We start from the raw sequence: 12,086 nt of genomic DNA, 5'->3' as shown, positions 1-12,086 counted from the left end.
ATATTTGGATTATCATGTCAGCCAGCATCATTGGTCAGTTGGTGGGCAATGAGCAGTCGGCCAGGGTGTTATCACCTGTGAGAGTCCATCAAGAGAGGATTGCTGCCATAGGTTGTTGCGATCTGGACAGTATGATTGAAGTAGGATTTATGGATCTACGACATGTTCTTGTCTTTTTTTTGTTTTTGTTTTGTTTTTAATACTTTCTCTATGGTTTATGTGTGTTACAGGGGCAAGTTACCCTCTCCTTGTTGAGGCAAGTGGCCTAGTATGGTACAGGAAGGAGGGAAAAAGCAGGCAATATTAAAGAATTGCATATGATAGGCAGTATGTGCAGAAGTAGAGTGTGGAGGGTATTACAGTGGTCAATGTACACAGGAGCAGAGTGAGGGGGTAGTATGACTGGAGGCAGTATGTGCAGAAGAGGACTGCGGAGGGTAGAGGAGGGGGTAGTATGTGTAGGAAATAACTCATGAGAGTATAACAGCATGTGCAGGACAGGAAAACAGCTGGTATCGAGCTGCATTTGTATGTGCGTTTAACCACACTGCACATCCCAGAGACAAGAATCTATATATTCCTGCAGCTGGGATTGACAGATGTGTGCGGATAGCGGCAGCCTGTACAGTGCAACGAGAGGCTGTCAGCAGCAGCAGCAGCGATTTGTGACTGTTCACACAGCCATCATTGGTTGTGGCTGGATACATACATAGTGCAATAGATTCTTCCGTTTGGGATTCACAGCATGGCTAAATGCCCATGTGCATGCAACCTTAGAAAAGAAAGTACAGTAAGTGCAGGCGAGGAGTGCAGGCAGTATGATGGTGGGCATTATGTGAGCATAGAGGATATGATTGCTTGCAGTATGTGCAGGAGAAGTATGCAGAAGGTATGACAGTATTCAGCATGTGCAAGAAAGTGCTGAGGGTATATTAGTTGACCCAATGTTTGAGAGAGGTGGCAATGACAAAAACTATGATAATGAATGTGTATAAACAGTGTACAGACAGGGCATGTAAGACAGAGAGAAAATAGTTGAACGGATGGAAAAATAGGTAATGTTTTTGTTATCTAGATATTTTTGTTTTTTTTACTGACAAGTTCTTTTTTTAAGAAATCAGAAATCTATTTGACCCCTGATGTTTCCTCTCTGTCCAACAGGTACAGAGCAGTGTCAAAAAGTCCCTGATATGCATTTGAACTGGCTCAGAGCACACGTACACTTAGGCAGCCCATAGATCAGTCTTTTGTCGTTGAACGAAGAAAAAAAAAAAAAAACAGACTAGATTCCCCCATTCTCAATGATCATCGGTGCTGATCGAGCAGGGAAATTCCACAGTAGATCAACTTCTGTGCAATCTCCCTGCCCATATGACTGAATTTCAATCCATGCATGATAAGCTTTAGGCTCACGCACATGGGTGCCTGGGGCCATGTGACATAAATTTAGGCCATATTTCTCCACCTGGGATTCGCAGGTTCTGCATACAGACACCGATTGAAATAATGGCTAAGCATGGTTGTACACAGTTATATGTTAGTATATGCGTAGGGATGTATGCCCATGCGTATGCACATGTTTACTCAAGTATCAATATATACCAGCATACAGACATTGTTTCCTATGAGAGGTTAGAAATTTTTGTTATATGGCCCCAGGTGCCTATGTGAATGAGTCCTTGGTAAGAACCCAGAAGTGTGTTAGAAGTGTGAGTGCTCTCAAACTGTTTACTGAGTGTGTTGTCTGTCTGTCTGTTTATGTGCTGTGACTGCATTCACAATCTTTGTAACCAGTCAATTCAGCATAAACCCTTTGTTTATGCTTTCTTGCTGTTATGGTCATAATAGTGAAAATATTATTATTATTATTATACAGTATTTATAAAGTGCCAATGGTTCGCTCAGCGCTGTACATTACAAAGGGGGACAGAACATGTGACAGAACAATAACAATACAATGCAAAACATGAGGGGATCAAGGGCCCTGCTCTTTCAAGCTTACAATCTAGTCAAAATATTGAAAAAGCTAGCACTCAACCCAACGACCTCAAAATTTGAATGAGGTCATTTTGCAATGATATAAAAACATGCAAAGATGAACATAATACAGAAACATTTTGTGGCCACGGTGGACCCTTACTCAAGGTGACAGACAGCATGGACTAATTTAAACCACATAAATATTGCACAGGATACTATTGATGGGTCCTGGATGGAAGGTGTATTTGAGGATTTCAGGCGTAGTCCAGTTAGGAGAGGACTGGTAAGTCAGGATTGGTAAGTCCACATTTGGGATCTGGAATTCAGAGGCTCAGAGAGACTTTGAGTGGAAAAGAGCCTCCAACCCTGATTACAGGTACTTTGATCCTGAAAGGTTTAACCTGCCTGCAGTAGGGACCTGAATAGAAACAGTGAGCAGTCGGCAGGGGTCTGTGAGGCGTTGGTTTGGGCAGCAAACACACTTGTGGGAGAACGGTGCGCTGCCTGGTGACTGAGACTCTGCTAAGTGGCTGGTGACCTTGTCATTGGGACCCCTGAAGTAGGCAGAGATGTAATCCTGTTAAGGGACAAGTTTTTTGTGCAGTGAACCAAATGTTTGATTTGTACCAGGAGAATAGGCTGTTTTGTTTATTTTATGCTATGATCAAGCTATTTGTTCTCTTTTTGAAAAAAACAAAAGACTGCTTTGCTTTTAACAATGTGGCTGGCTGGTGATCCCGAGCTCCTCAGTATTACATTTGTTGCTCGGATGCAGGTAATGTAGCCAAAAAAAATTGTTAGAAGCATAACTGACAATTAAAGGACAAGTGCCCATTTTTTCATGTCCTGGTTCAGAGCGACACAAGTGCTGCAAAGCAATGACAGAGGCCTGGAGGAAGGCATAAAAGCACTAGTCCAGGCTACAGTGACTAAGCAGGAGGCCACTTGGATGCTGCTACAGGTCCAGCAGCAGGTCTCTGTGGAAGCTAACCACTGCTATAAGGAAACTCAGGCACATCAACAGAAGGCCATTCCGGCGCAACTAGAGATAAAGAAGGAGGTCACCCAGGTGCAACTACAGGCTTCCACGGAAGCCAACCACCACTGTGAGGAGATATGTCCCTAGCAGCCCAATGTAAAAGTGGGCTAGCCATTTCATACAGAAACTTGCTACCCATGATGAAATCGAGGCCTTCCTGACCTAGTTTGGACACATGGCTGAGAGAGAGGAGTAGCCTCAGGACCAGTGGGCTAGCCTTATTGCCTGTTCCAAGCAGGGGAAACACAGAAGGCCTACTATGACCTGCTGATGGCTAAAGCAAAAGACTATGAAAACTTAAAGGGAAGATCTTAGCCCACCAGCTATTTAGCCACACCAGATGCATAGCTGAAGATCATGTTTTCTAGTCACCATAGTCCAAATGCATGACCTGTTGCAACTGACTACAGAGTGGTTACAGCCAGGGAAGCTAACGGAACCACAAATCAGGGAATGGGTCATCAAGGACCATTACCCGCGGGCGCCACCTAATGAACTGATCGTTAAGTAATCCACAGAGAACCCCAGACAATAGAACTACTGGTGGAGATGGTGAAGCGCTACAGTGTGGTCAAAGATCTGCTTGGACATGCCAAGTCTCATGGGCCCCTGTCAAGATGGAAAGCAAAGCTATCTGGAAACCTGGGAACCATGACTCAGGAGAGTAAGGTAGTGACCACCCCAGTGTCTCAGAATTCTGCTCTGATCAAAGGAATGAGAACGTGATATACTGGGGTGTCAAACCTGGGGCCATGTTCAAACTTAATGTCCTCTGCAGGAGGAAGCCATGGAATGTGAAACTACAAGGAGGGTGTCCTATGCCCAAAGACTCTGTGCTGCCCATCTGGATCTGACTGAGGGGTGGTTTGAGTGTGACATCTGGGAAAACCAACTTCATGCTGCATACTACTGGACTCAGGTAGTATGGTAACCCTTGTTAGCTGGGAGAGTTGGCTCTTAACAATAAAAGACCCTCAAAGTAGTGCTGGGTGATGCTGAACTGCCAAGCAGGTTCACTGTGCTGGACGGTAGAGCCATGGTCTGGTCTTGGAAGGGAAAAAAGACAAGCTCCTCTCTGTCAGCCTCCAAGTCTCTGCACCAAGAGATAGAACACAGCTGATGGGAAATATACTGTATCTGCCCCCCCCCAGGATGCTGTTCGGTTTTCCTCCCATCTGGTAAATGCAGTTTTGGCAATGCTGAAAAATACAGCGTCTCCAGGCAGTGGGACTACAGGTCCTGAGATCCCCTGCTTCTCAGATACACTTCTCATTCTGTCAGCAGGAAATGATATGTTAACTCTGCACTGAACACTAGAAAAGAAAAGGAATCTCAGTCTACGCAGCAGATGTCCCTGAATTGCAGAATGACTCAGTCCTGCACTTCTTTGGAAAACGCAGCCCGCACGGGAACCTTGGTTCCCAGTACAGTTTCGTTTTCCAGTGCGGGTGGCGTGCCATTAGAACTAATGGCACCAGCCCGCGGGTCCGCATTTTTCTGTGTGGCTGTGCGGATCCGCAGCGGCACCACCCGCACAGATGTGAACCTAGGGTTAGACAACACAGGCTGTTTTGTCATCTCATTTTCTGCTACTCCAGGTACTGGCTCTATAAATGGCAGTTTCTTGCTATAAGTTCTTACATCTTGCACAATATGTGATCTGGTGGAAGGTAGCAGGAGTAAAGCTTCCTGGAGTGAGCAACCCATTTAGGAAGAGAGACCAGACCAATGATGTCTTGGTAAAGCAGTGATGCATTTATTTGTGGTATTTGCAGTTTTTTACAGGTGCTGCACAGTGCTCCAAAAGGAATAGTTGAAAAAAATTAAAAACAAAAACCTAGGTGTGTCCTAGCCGTAACTACACAACAGCAGTCCTAGCTAACAGGATGCACAAGCCTACACTCGTCAGCTCCAAAATACATTGCTTTTCCAAAAATCACAAACCTTAACTCTCCAGGATACAGAACTCCAACTTTGCTGCATTTTTGCTGCGTTTTGATGCATTTTGCGCTTAAAATCTGCCTAGCAACAAGAAAAATGTAAAAAAAAAAATGCAAAACGCATCAAAAACACATAAAAATGCAAGTGCAAAAATGCATAAGGCAATTCAGAAACACATCAAACGCAACCTGCATAGGTGTGAATCTAGATTTAGGTGGACCCAAATTGCCTGACGGAAAGGTACAAAACCTGGAGTCGATTAAATGATTAGAGGATCAGAGGCCTTGAAAGTCCTAGCTTTACGATTGAGGGGGGTGGTAAAAATAGGCAGATAAACTGCCTTTTTAATCCCCATCAAGTAAAAAAGGCAACCCTATAGGAATATACTCATGGCTCTGCAAAAATGATCTCCCCTGTTGCATTCAGCAGGTATTAACACTGCTAAGAGCAACTTATTTAAAGAAAAAGTTCACCTTTTTGAGCCTCCCACCAAAAAAACAGGCATTCAGAAGACAGCAGTTTTTACTCCGAAACACCTCTCAGCTGCCCCCTTCCCAATCTGTGAAAAACGATCCACTGCAGATCGCTTTTCACAGACAATGCAAATTTAAACATGTCCCAAGGAAGAAGCCTGGGAGATACAGTATGTAAATCCCACACAGGACCTTTTCATGTTCCCTGGGAGAAATACAGCTATAGAATCCATAACCATCTACCTTAGACAGCGTTTTGTTATATCTGTTCAATAAGTGCAAAATATTTATTGAGTCTGCCAGAAATCTAGTGAGCTGATGAATTCTTGTGCTGTCTGTACCCAAGGAAATATAATGGCATATACTATGGAGGCCAGTGGGCATAACAGCTGAAGATGATGATTGCTCAGAGAAAAATTATATTTATTAAGATGGATAATTTCATGACTAAATTGCCTAGCCATCTAATAACTTATTATAAGCATTACACTATATTATGTAAGCTGATAAATATTACTAGACATGTACAATACATTTTGTTTTGATTCGTTTTTCAGATGAAAATTTAATTTTCCAAGATTCGGATGTATCCGAATCTCTGAATGGATACAGAAATGAATGGCAATGAATCTGAAAAAAAAAGTTATAACAAAATTAACAAATGCATTTGTTTCATTCAGATGATGTCACATTTGGATTCAAATAATGAATGGATTCGAATTTCTTTCTATTCATTAATTTGGATGTACATGGCGCCAGTCAATATTGTCCACTCAGCTTTCGCCATTTCTCTTGATGGGTTGGACTAGCATCCAAAAACATAGAATCCTTCCAATTTGATACTATATCGATTAAATACATCGGAAAAACTGAAAAATGTTTAGAATCCACTCGGACCAATGAATTTACGAAATTAATACCTAACATATAAAGGAATTCCAAAAACAAATCAAGTATGTATTGCATCAATCATAGTGGGAATCATGATAAGGAAGGCTAGCATTGTACATGAAATGGCACATGTAGCAGCAGAGCTTTGTTATATTTTATAAGAGGCATGGCAAGTTATTTGCAGTTGCCATTTTGTCACTTTTTTGAAAAATTAAGAAATTAAAAAAAATTGTTCTTTGTACAATTTTTTTTAACATACTGTCACCAGTGCAGTACAGCGTCATCATATGACTGGTGTGGTGGTGATCAGGGACACTGACTGGTAATAGTACGTAAAAAAAACCATATTTGCTTCAGTTTAAAATATTTTTCTCTTTCTAAATAATTTTTTTTCTCTATTTGTTTTTTTTATATATATTGTGACCAGAGCAATACAGTGTTACCGTAGTAACATTGTACTACTCTGGGGAGGTAATCAGGATTTCCTTTTTTTTTTTTTTAAACATTATGATCGCTTATAACAGTGATACTCACTGTTACAAATGATCATTTTTTAAAAAAATTTAATCTATTCATTCTGTGTTTACTATTGTAATTAGCTGTGATTGGCCGAGCTAATCACGTGGTACAGACGGACTGTGATTGGTCCTCTCTGTAACCCGTGATCACTCATATGACATCCACCCAGATCTTAAGTGTTCCCGGCTGACCGTCATTTGATTGTAAGCCGGACGGGAATTGGTTAAAGCTGGTACCAAGTTCACGGCTGCAACAGCATTTGAGCTTGATTTAACCACTTGTCTACCATGCCCTTTGTAAATGTACCATGGTTTAAATGGATAAAACATGGGGAAATGTGATGTATTGAAGAGATGTACTATATGTAATTTTATTCTGATATGCACTTTAATATACATGTAGCTTTAAAGACATTGAAGGAATGATAACAATGTTTAAGTGAACACAAATTCATTGGACTAAATAATTGAAATTACATTTAGTAAATCAGCCCCATGAGTCCTAATACAGATCAATTTTGATAACAGATATACTTGCCTATGTTAAATAGTATTACTTGTGTAGCACTTAGGAGTTGCTGAATTTAGGGTCACCCTAAAGCTCTGCACAGCCAGGCAACAAACATTTTCTTCCACACTGGAGACAGTAAACAGTCCTTGAGCTTGGTTTTGTTGTTTTTAATAAAGGGGTTAATAACTTAGATGGGGTTGAGAGGTGTATGGGATGGCCAAGGAACTGCGAACTTGAGAACAAACTCCTTAGCAACTAAACTATATTGCCAAACATATTGGGACACCCTCCAAATCATTGGATTCAGGTGTTCCAATCACCTCCATGGCCACAGGTGTATAAAATCAAGCCCTAGGCATTCAGACTGCTTCTACAAACATTTGTGAAAGAATGGGTTGCTCTCAGGAGCTCAGTGAATTCAAGGGTACCGTGATAGGTTGCCACTTGTACAATAAGTCCATCCATGAAATTTCCTTGCTACTAAATATTCCACACTCAACTGTAAGCCACATAAAATGACAGAGTGTGGTCAGCGCATGTTGAAGCGCACAGTGTGCAGAAGTTGCCAACTGTCTGCAGAGTCAATAGCTAAAGACCTCCAAACTTCATGTGGCCTTCAGTTTAACATAACAGTGCGTACAGAGCATCATGGAATAGGTTTTCATGGTCGAGCAGCTGCATCCAAGCCTCACATCACCAAGTAAAATGCAAAGCGTGGGATGCAGGGATTTTAAAGCATGCTGCCACTGGACTCTAGAGCAGTGGAGATGTGTTCTCTGGAGTGATGAATCATGCTTCTCTGTCTGGCAATCCGAAGGACGTGTTTGGGTTTGGCGGTTGCCAGAAGAATAGTACTTGCCTGACTGCATTTTGCCAAGTGTAAAGTTTGGTAGAGGGGAGATTATAGTGTGGGGTTGTTTTTTAAGGGTTGGGCTTGGCCCCTTAGTTCCAGTGAAGGAAACTCTTAAGGCGCCAGCATACCAAGACATTTTGGACAATTTCATGCTCCCAATTTTGTGAGAACAGTTTGGGATGGCCCCTTTCTGTTCCAACACGACTGCACACCAGTGTATAAAGCAAGGTCCATAAAGACATGGATGAATGAGTTTGGGGTGGAGGAACTTGACAGGCCTGCACAGAGTCCTGACCTCAACCCAATAGAACACCTTTGGGGTGAATTAGAGTGGAGACTGTGAGCCAGGCCTTCATGTCCGACATCAGTGCCGGAGCTCACAAATGCACTTCTGCAAGAATGGTCAAACACCCCATAGATACACTCCTAAACCTTGTGGACAGCCTTCCCAGAAGAGTTGAAGCTGTTATGGCTGCAAAGGGTGGGCCAACTCAATATTGAACCCTAAGGACTAAGACTGGGATGCTATTATAGTTCATGTGCTTGTAAAGACAGGCATCCAAATGCCTTTGGGCAATATAGTGTATGTATAGATGTGGACAAAAATAGTTTCTCGTTTAAGAGCTCTCCAGCTCTCTGATGTACCTCTTCAGACCCCAGATGAATCCTCCTCTTCACCCAGATGCACTGAGGGTATTCCCTGAGCAAGGGGGCCCAGAAGCTGATAATTTAACACAGCAGCTCTGGATGAGAAGCTAGTTGGGTTTCTCTCCTGACTGCCCTCTCCCCTTATGCAGCCCAGGGGGTGTAAGAGTACTCACACTGTCCTATTTATTATTTAATACAGGTACTTATATAGCACAATCAATGTCCATAGCTATATATATGTGTATATTCACATTAGTCCCTAATCCTCAAGGAGCGTACAATCTAATAAAGTTTCTTAACCCCGCATATTGTATGCTGGAATTCACCCACTGCACATAGCTCCAGTACGCACAGTATGCCAAGGGGTCCCAGAAAAAGTCCCTCCAGCCCTTATTGCATGGAAAGAGTAGCTAGTATAATTCATGGCCAGCCAAGTACCCAGGGAAGTGATATAACCCTCTTGGTTATATATATCCAAGATGGCGACCGGTCGCCTACATTGCCACCCACCTCCACCTCCACCGGCACCAGCCACCGCCGCCAGCCACCAGGGATCCCCCCTGACCCTCCGTGCTCCTGGAGGGGGAGTGAGCCCCCACCCGCTGCAGCCCGGAGCTCAGCCGCAGCTTCTGGCCAGCCGGGGCAGGGCCTCCCACACGGCCTACGATACTGCAATTCGCTGGGCAGACTGCAGCCACCGGGATCCTCCCGACCCTCCGTGCTCCTGGAGGGGGGAGCGGTGCCTCCGTAGCCCCCACCGCGCAGCCCGGTGCTCTGTCACTACAGCGCCCGGCCAGGCGGGGCAGGGCCTCCCGCGCGGCCTAGGACACCATAAGCCTCCGGGCCCTGGTCACCACTGGCCTAGCACAAAACCACCACCGCCCACACAGCAGAAGGGAGGAGGCCACCATAAGGCCCCACAAGCCTCCCTGGGCCTCCAACAGTCCACCGCAGCACCAGACCCATCAGTGCTCGCCGGCCTACACTCTTAAAGCACGTGGCCTACAGCGCACAATCCGGCCGCCCACCGGTCTCCTGCCTCCCCAATTGACAGAGGGACCAGAAGTGAGCCTACTTCCATGTCGCCGAATCCAGCAGACGACCCCAGCCTGGTGAGGCCTACCATCGCCCTCCACGTCGCAACCCTGCCCGGACCTGCTGAGCCCAACGGACGATCTCGACCTGGTGAGGCCTACCATCACCTACCCCGGCACAACCCTGCCCTGACCCCAAGCCCATCCGATGACCCCCGGAAACACCTCCACTGCTGACATCCACCCCGCATCTCCTCAAGCCCAACGGATGATCTCGACCTGGTGAGGCCTACTATTGCCTACCCCGGCACAACCCAGTCCTGACGTGTAGAACATCTGACGTCCACCCCGCATCTCCTCAAGCCCAACGGATGATCTCGACCTGGCGAGGCCTACCATCGCCTACCCCGGCACAACCCTGCCCTGACCCAAAGCCCATCCGACGACCCCTGGAAATACTTCCACTGCTGACATGCGCCCCGCATCTCCTCAAGCCAAACCTCACCCCTCCACCTGGGTCTGACACAAACTGGAACTTGCAACTTGACTACCCTTGACCACAACTGGCCGAACTGAACTCTACCCATCCTGATCCTAAGCACGAGAACTTTTGTCACGGAAAGGTACAACTAATTGATACGTCACTGCACGCCGACTATCTACAACCAAGTGCCCTGAGAGACTTTCCACCTCACTTGTCCGCCACTTCGTTTACTTCTCTAAAATGCCACCTGTACTCCTCCTCATACTCTTCTCCTCCGTCCCCAAAATCTCTTCTCTCTATCCCCCAGCTCCTCCCAAACAACTATACATCACACCCTCACTGCTTCCATCTCCCCTCTATGGCTCTCACCACCTCCTCCTGTTACTCCACTCTCCCACTGACCCGAACGCCACCAATGGTAGAATCACACGCTCTTGTACATCCCGCTCCCATGCCACCTTTCTTTCCCTTCTTCTCCTCCTAACCGCGGGGGACATCTCCCCAAACCCTGGTCCTCCTCCACCCCACTCACCCACAAGGCACCCACCTACTTCCACGAACTGCCGCAACCCCATCAACCTAATACCGGTCCCACTGCTCCCCAAAACCACCCCTCCGTTTTCGTGTGCACTCCTGAACACCCGTTCGGTTTGCAACAAACGTACCGCCATCGACGACCTCTGTCTCCAGCTCCCTCAACCTCCTGGCGATCACTGAAACCTGGATCCAAACCACCGACTCTACCTCCCCTGCAGCACTCTCCTATGGAGATCTCACATGGACCCACTCACCCAGACACAGCGGTCGAAAAGGTGGTGGGGTTGGTATGCTCCTGTCACCGCAGAGCACCTCCCAAACCCTCCCTCTTTATCCTTCTCCTTCTTTGAGGCCCACTGCATCCGACTATTCTCTCCAATCCCCCTGAGGATCACAGTAATCTATCGGCCCCGTGGACCCGTATCCCGCTTCCTCAACGATTCTCCGCCTGGTTACCCTTCTTTCTCTCCTCCGCGCTGCCCACCATCATCCTTGGAGATTTCAACATCCATACCAACATCAATAGCCCGGCCACATCCCAACTCCTCCACCTAACCTCTTCTTTTGCACTCGCACAGTGCATACAGTCCTCCACCCACTCTGACGGGAACACCCGGGAACACCCTGGACCTTGTTTTCTCTCATCTCTGCACCCCCCACAACCTCACAAACACCCCTTTTCCCCTCTCTGACCACAACCTCATCACCTTCTCCATCTCCTCGTCCTCTTACATCTACCCCTCCAAACGTCAAACCATCACCAGCCGTAACCTCCGCAACCTGAACCCTGCCCCCTTCCACTCTGCAGCTGACCAACTTTATGACAGTATCCTTCTCCTGTCCTGCCCTAACCTGGCCACTACTGTCTATAACAACTCGCACCTCCACCCAGTACCTCACTCACCGCCCACGATTGCTAACCACTTCCAAAGCAAGATCAACGCAATTCGCAGGGACATCACCACTGCTCAGACTTCCGCCCCACCTAGCATCCCTCACACGAAAACTCCCTCAACACTCCTCTCCTTCGACCTCACCACTGTCCAGACCTCCACCCCGCCCAACATTCCTGACACTAAAATCCCCTCAACACTCCACTCCTTCGACCCTGCTACCACTGAAGAGGTCACTAAGGTCTTCTCTGAAGCTCGCCTTACCACCTGCCCTCTTGACCCTG

This window comes from Staurois parvus, unplaced genomic scaffold (genome assembly GCF_062004578.1).
Source record: "Staurois parvus isolate SC_StPar_1 unplaced genomic scaffold, SC_StPar_1.0 ptg000011l, whole genome shotgun sequence".
In the NCBI taxonomy this organism is placed as follows: domain Eukaryota; kingdom Metazoa; phylum Chordata; class Amphibia; order Anura; family Ranidae; genus Staurois; species Staurois parvus.
The sequence above is the reverse complement of the archived record's forward strand: the minus strand, read 5'-3'. Positions refer to the sequence as shown.